Here is a 6894-nt window from a genome sequence, read left to right as displayed (position 1 = left end):
AGGGGCATATTGGTCGCCCTGCCCCACGGCAATGTGGTGTAATGCATGCAGGTGTCGGGTCCTGATCCACACTCCATCCTTACCTGAGAGTGAGATATCACACCTCTGGGTGAGGTGCAATACGTCTGTAGCAACCGAGCCCTCAGGGTGCTACAGTTCCATTTATCTTCAGCCTAGGTGACGTATTGCGATACAGGGCCGTGATTTTGGCTATAAAAGGGTCCCCTAGACCCCTACCCCAAGCTTTTTAAGAGAATCATATATGGCGTGCCAGGAGACTCTATGGAATGCTTTCTCAGCATCCAACGAGAGTATCTAATTACAAATTTTTAACTGCATCTAGCCCAGGAAATACTTTGTGCCTAGTAGCAGTGTCTGCTAGTCAGCGGATTATACCGGCTGTTAAGCAAGCTACACCACCTGTAGTTTAGACACTTAATTTTTTCAAAGGAAATGCTTCGGGACCATGGGATACTTAGTGAAGAGCATCAGGAGGCACCCCAAGGCATAGGGGCTGGGACTGGCAGTAGGATGCCTTGCGGTGGACAGCCGAGCTCGATCCTTATAAAAGCTTTTTAACTGCAGCAGCTTTAGTGGACACTACTGGAGCTGGAATTACGCGGCTGCTGGCATGAGACTTGCCCTCCAATAGATCCTTGTAAATGGATTTAAAGTGTATTCATTCAAATTAGAGAGACAATTTAAATTAAAAAGCTTAGAGCTGCCTCCACCACAGGGGGGCTCGCTCGACCCACCAGCGGACATGCACCAGTATTGGGAGAGGGGGGCTGGCCATCAGGGTTCACCGCGGCTCTGGCACAAACCCGGCGACACGGAGGTGGCACGGGCAGGAGCGGACTGGCCGTGTCGGCTTCTCACTTTTTGGATTTTAGAAGGGCATGACATGCCTATATCTGTGTCTCCCCCTCCTTTTACTCCTCCACCTCTTTTATTTTCGCATGACTATATGTACTTGTCACTTTTCCATGTGTTAGTTGTGTCTTCTGAGCAGTTTGTCAGCTTTTGGACACCTTTGAAGGTGTTTTCTATGTGTTTCTATGTGTTTTTGTTTGCCTGCCATTGGTTTTAACGGTGTTCGAAGGTGTTCGACGAACAGTTCGACGAACAGTTCGGCGAACACACGGGTGTTCGACGAACCGAACCGAACTCGAACACTACGGGGGTGGCTCAACACTACTAGTGATCACTATATTACCTGTATACTATATACAGAGCTCCTGTGTATAATGTCACCCGTGATCCCTGTATTACCTGTACACTATACACTATATACAGAGCTTCTGTGTATAATGTCACTGGTGATCCTTGTATTACCTGTACACTAACACTATATACAGAGCTCCTCTGTATAATGTCACTAGTGATCACTATATTACCTGTATACTATATACAGAGCTCCTGGGTATAATGTCACCAGTGATCCCTGTATTACCTGTACACTATACACTATATACAGAGCTTCTGTGTATAATGTCACTGGTGATTCCTGTATTACCTGTACACTATACACTATATATAGAGCTCCTGTGTATAATGTCACTGGTAATCACTGTTTTACCTGTACAATGACACTATATACAGCGCTCCTGTGTGCAATGTCACTGGTGAGTCCCTGTATTACCTATACACTATGCACTGTATACTGTGTAAAAAGCTCTTGTGTATAATGGCACTTATGGTAATATTAGTATTGTGTTTTTTTATTAATGATCAGTATTGTAGTATTCGGTCACTATGTGGTGGTAATATGTGGTCTAATCATGGTGTGGAGGTATTTGTCCCTTGTATGTGGTATAATTCGGTCACTATGTGGTGGTAATGTCTGATCTGGCCATGGTGTGGTAGTATTTGTCCCTTGTATGTGGTATTATTCGGCCACTATGTGGTGGCAATATGTGGTCTGGCCATGGTGTGATGGTATTTGTCCCTTGTATGTGGTATTATTGGTCATTTTAAAAAAATGTACGGGACACTTAAAGAAAAATAAATTAAATATACCTAAAAAGAGTATTGGACATTTTAACAAATTTTTAATAGGTTAGAGTAGAGTAGGGCCCGGCCAGAAGAGTCTACGTTGTCGCGGTGGCAGGCTTAAAAATCTTTTTTGCCAAAACAAAAGCTGCTGGCTATGTGTGTGATATGGTGTTTAATGGGAACTGTTAATGTGCGATTGATGAGGACAAGGTGCAGAAGTGGAATTTTTCCAAGAGTGGGCGGTGGGACTGTGAAAGGTTCGAGGGGTGGAGGCGGAGCTGGGGTGGGGTCTGGGCGGAGTCTCAAGGGGGCCTGAAAAGTTTGCCAGTATAGGGCCCTGAAATTCCTAATGGCAGCCCTGATGTGGGCAATTAATTTCGGTCTGCCGATCTTTTTGTTTTATAAGAGATAAGGTAGAGATGTCTGGCAGCAATTCTCTCATACAGCGTACAGGAAAGCTCCCGTGTATGGGAGAGTCGGGCGACATAGCTGCTGAATCATCGTTCAGCGCCGACAGCTATCCAACGTATACGGTGCGACCGTGCATAGCATAGCCTATATGATTTACTATAAACGTTATCTTTACAAAGTACTGTGTGACAGTTATATTACTATACCACCAGCGATCCGAACAATGAATACATTTCATCAAATTCATGTATTTCACCCTATGTCCGTAATTACAATACTATCAGGGCAACATGAGTTACAGTCTACACTTAAATCCACATATAAATAAATGGCTTCCGAATGCTATTGTGGCATTTGTTGAAATGATACAATTAACGAGTTAACAGAGACAGATAAAGCAGATTGTAATTGATAGAAATTAGCATTCAGGGCTGGTGACCTGCACATGGTCGGCCATGCTTGCTGTGTAAGCCAGTCTGTTGGCTGTTTCTATAGTTACAAAAAGCCAGTGCAACCCAATGAGCTATCTGCAGCACTCCTGAAAGGACCAGCCATTTTCCTCCGAGGCGGCAGTGTGCTGTGTGTTATGCCCTGCCATATCCTTTATTTACAGGGAATTAATAGCATCTAGTGCGGGGTCCGGGGGGCTTGCTGATCATGGCTCCAGCTGAGAATGCCTGGGAGCCCCAGCCTTGATGAGCTGCTGACTGCTTGTGCTATGAGCTGATTCCAGAAGATGGAATGCAGGCTGATAATGCTGCATATCCTTTATCAGGCGGTGGAGTAGGTTTTTTTGTCTCGTAAAGGCAACGTTATCTGAAGGGCTCGGTATTAGCTGCTCACAAGGGAAGCTTAGTGACCCGAACAAAGGGTGTTGCCCTTTTTGTAATCTGTGCATTTTTTTTTCTTAATACAAGAAGACAGCAGTAGAGAAGAAGCAGGTGTATCACTCATCCAGGCTCTGAGCTACAGTACACAGCCCCAACATCGGCTCTGGTCCCCGAGTACCATCAACTCCGCCAGCACCGGCTCTGGTATTACCTTACTGGACACTTTCGCTTGGGGACCAAGGTGCACATCGTTACCTTCTCTGCCTACCTGGGTAACAAGGTAAGAATTTACCCTTCGAATGGAGAATGTAATAGGGTCAATAGATACGGATTTACAAAAAAATGTTGCCTTCTATTCGATAGTTTGTAATGAAAATACTGCTTAATGTATGGTTTTGATTTGTTGTCCGTGAATATATATGTACGTACATATTTAACGTGTATTAATATGAGAAAGTAGAATATAGAATAATAAATCAGGATTTCTTCTTGCACCATTTCAGAAGATTTGACTGCAAAAATGTCAAAGCACTTGGCCTACAAGAGTGTTCTCCTGCCTCACCATTGTTATGTTATCTAGGTCATACTAGCAGGTGGCATCCCTTTATGTTTAACAGGGGCATTGCCATACCCCGAAAGTTAGTCAATTATATTTTTTTTAATCTGTAGGAAAAACAGTGCAGTTTCAAATGCTGTGGCTCTAAAAGAGTTAATGCCATCCAGTATACACCCCACCACTCAGAATAGCACACCCACTGGGCTTCATAGCATGGAGTAGGGGGGGAAGAATAGACAGCCGGCTGGGAGTGGAGCACATACAGTGCCATGCTATTATACTATGCATACCGTCTCACTTTCCCCATGGAAAACAGGATCTAACACACAAAGAAATGAGTTTCTTGCTCCGCAGATATTTAAAACCATAGTACAGACCAACACCCACCATTAATTCCCTCTCCACCCTCAATGGTCTCTTAGGGACACTTGAGCTGTCAATATTGGAGAAGGTCAATACTGGAAGAAGAAACTTCAATTGGTTAATGATTAAATGATCTAGAAAGGGAAGGGATATAGTGACATGCAATAAGCCGCTGCGGGGCATCAGTTCTAGGGGAACAGAAGGGAAAATGTGCTGCATTCGCTCAACTAGTTACAATCACAATTTCCTTCCTAGCAGAACATGGTCTTTGTGCCGTTACTATGCATGCAAATATTAGCATTTCCATAGAGTCATCCAGGTGATCTGCTGGATGTAATGTATCCGGCAAACAATGCAGCTCAAGTTATAATAACAACAGGCGTATTGCTGTCACTGTCACATCCTTTAGATAAACTTTATTGACACGAGTGTCACAATAACACAATGTAGCATTATGGCACAGTAAGCAGGCACAGGTTTAGTGTCGTCAGGCTTTACTGCTGTTGAATTGCTATTTTTCTGTTTCCGTTTGGATGAGTATTTAGGTCTTTTAACGACCCTCGTGTCTCCTATGCATTGTGGGGTTATTGATTTTGCCCGCCCCTCCCCCGTTCTGTAATGCTGCATCCTATTTTTCCCACTGTGTCATGAATTTAATTTGTCTTATATCAAACATGTAAATTAAATTGCCTGCAATATATTTAATATAGACGGAGTAATAGGAATATACACAGTACAGTTATTAAAATCCATAAAAATGTGTACAGAGTGTAAAACAAAGGAAGTGTAAAAATCTTACGACGATGGGTGTGTAGGAGAAATATGCCTTTTATTACAACCTGCGGAGGGAAGATAAATGAAGGTGACAGGCTCGGGGCCCACCCAGAAACATGTCACCATGGCTGCACTCTGTCTTCTAAAGCCTTGACTGTTTACAAGGATTACACCTAATACTTAGCTCTTCTTGATGGTATTAATATGGCACTTTACTATTATAGTAGGGGACTGGAACATTATATTGATTGTCACAATGCAGTCATTTAACTCTGTTTCTTATCAACACCACCTAAATGTGGTCAAGATAAAATAACTAAAATACATGATGATGAGGAAAAGGAGGGTTACATAAAGATGCATTTAGATGGGCATAGTATCTGTAAGCGGATTTTTATAATAACACTTATTCACGATTATCGACCTGTGTAAACATGACAGCATAAACATCATAATTGTTGGCAGCGCATCAACCTGTGTAAACTGGGGACGTGCTGCGATAATATGGGGACACCATGATCATATTAAAAGGGTTATCCACTACACCGATATTGAGGACCTATCCTTATATCAGATTGGTGGGCATCCGATCTACTGTTAGCATCTCCAGGAGTGGTTGGATATAAACTCTATAACAGAGCTGGTCTCCAGTATCCAAGAAGTTGATGGAGTGGTGGAGTCTGGTCACTAACAGAGCTTCTAGCAGTTGATCAATGGGTATGCCAGGTGCAAGCCCCCCACCGATCTGATATTGATGATCTATACAAAGGATTGTTCCTCAATTTCGGTATAGTGGGAAATCCATTTAACGATCCTTCAGTTTCCTTCAGCGCGTACCGGCCTGTGTTAGCAGGCCAACAAAGATCTACTTGTATATAGTCGATTGGTGCTCGTTAAAAGGCTGTGATCGGACTATATGAGCAGCTAGTGAGTATAATACTTGGGTCAGGAAACTTAGATTAGTGGCGCCACTCCACTGAAATAAAAAAAAAATAGAATGCAGGAGTGGTGCTTTAAGACAGTAAAAAAAGTATTCCACACAACCCCCTTCTCAATTTTTAACCTTGTAGGTCATAAAAATTATTTAGATGGGTCCAACCCCTCTGAGCCCGATTTTTGCCAAGAATGAGGGTTTCCCAAATACTGTTTCTGGGCAATGAACAATGCATGTAACATCCTTGTCATGGGCAACCCCTTTAAGCTGATCATATTGTCCAGTTATCCCACAGATCCCCTGTATACCTATGTCTTCATATTGGCTGAATGTGCATATTTATTCCTTGGGGAGCAAAGGATCAATCATAATGAATAATAATAATCTTTATTTTTATGTAGCGCTAACATATTCCACAGCACTTTACATACATTATCATCGCTGTCCCCATTGGGGCTCACAATCTAGATTCCCTATTAGTATGTTTTTGGAGTGTGGGAGGAAACCGGAGAACCTGGAGGAGACCCATACAAACATGGGGAGAACATATAAACTCCTTGCAGATGTTGTCCTTGGTGGGATTTGAGCCCAGGACCCCAGTACTGCAAAGCAGCAGTGCTAACCACTGAGCCACTGTGCTGCCCTATCATTTTTAAAATAACATTTTACAATCCTTGTGTCGCCCAATTTTTGTGTTAGGTATAGTCTGGCTACACCATACACATGATTATGTTTGCCTACAAATATCTCATCCATGGTCTTTTGGGGAGTGAAACAGAGAGGTTCCATCAGTGGGCCAGTGTCAACTAGTCAATGCGACAACAATTCAATGAGTGAAGCTCTAGCATGTCTCATCTATACAAAAAAGGGCATATAATAATGTTCAACATATTCTTTAACCTATTTAAAAAAAGTGCCCACATAATAAAAATATAGTAATATTTGGTAATATAGTGAATCAGGCTTTTATAGGCTGCCTTCACAGATCACACCTTAGAGGCCTTTTCGTATCTGTTAAAGAGGTTATACAC

At 42.6% G+C, this 6894-nt stretch overlaps 1 protein-coding gene across 27 annotated transcripts in view; it reads left to right on the top strand.

The window, feature by feature from the left end:
• Positions 1–2918: 2918 nt before the first annotated feature.
• The window catches only part of SORBS2 (sorbin and SH3 domain containing 2), a 417459-nt gene continuing 413483 nt past the window's right edge, over positions 2919–6894 (top strand). For 12 of the 27 annotated variants that reach the window (XM_073645333.1, XM_073645328.1, XM_073645327.1 and 9 more), the window contains exon 1: positions 2919–3516. The gene's annotated coding sequence lies outside the window, so the exon portion shown is untranslated. The remainder of the gene's footprint in view (positions 3517–6894) is intronic. The other 15 variants (XM_073645341.1, XM_073645339.1, XM_073645342.1 and 12 more) reach the window with 4 other exon arrangements.

Source organism: Phyllobates terribilis, unplaced genomic scaffold (genome assembly GCF_046119375.1).
Source record: "Phyllobates terribilis strain yellow unplaced genomic scaffold, ASM4611937v1 Scaffold_1__5_contigs__length_1240528914, whole genome shotgun sequence".
NCBI lineage: Eukaryota > Metazoa > Chordata > Amphibia > Anura > Dendrobatidae > Phyllobates > Phyllobates terribilis.
The sequence above is the reverse complement of the archived record's forward strand: the minus strand, read 5'-3'. Positions and strand labels throughout refer to the sequence as shown.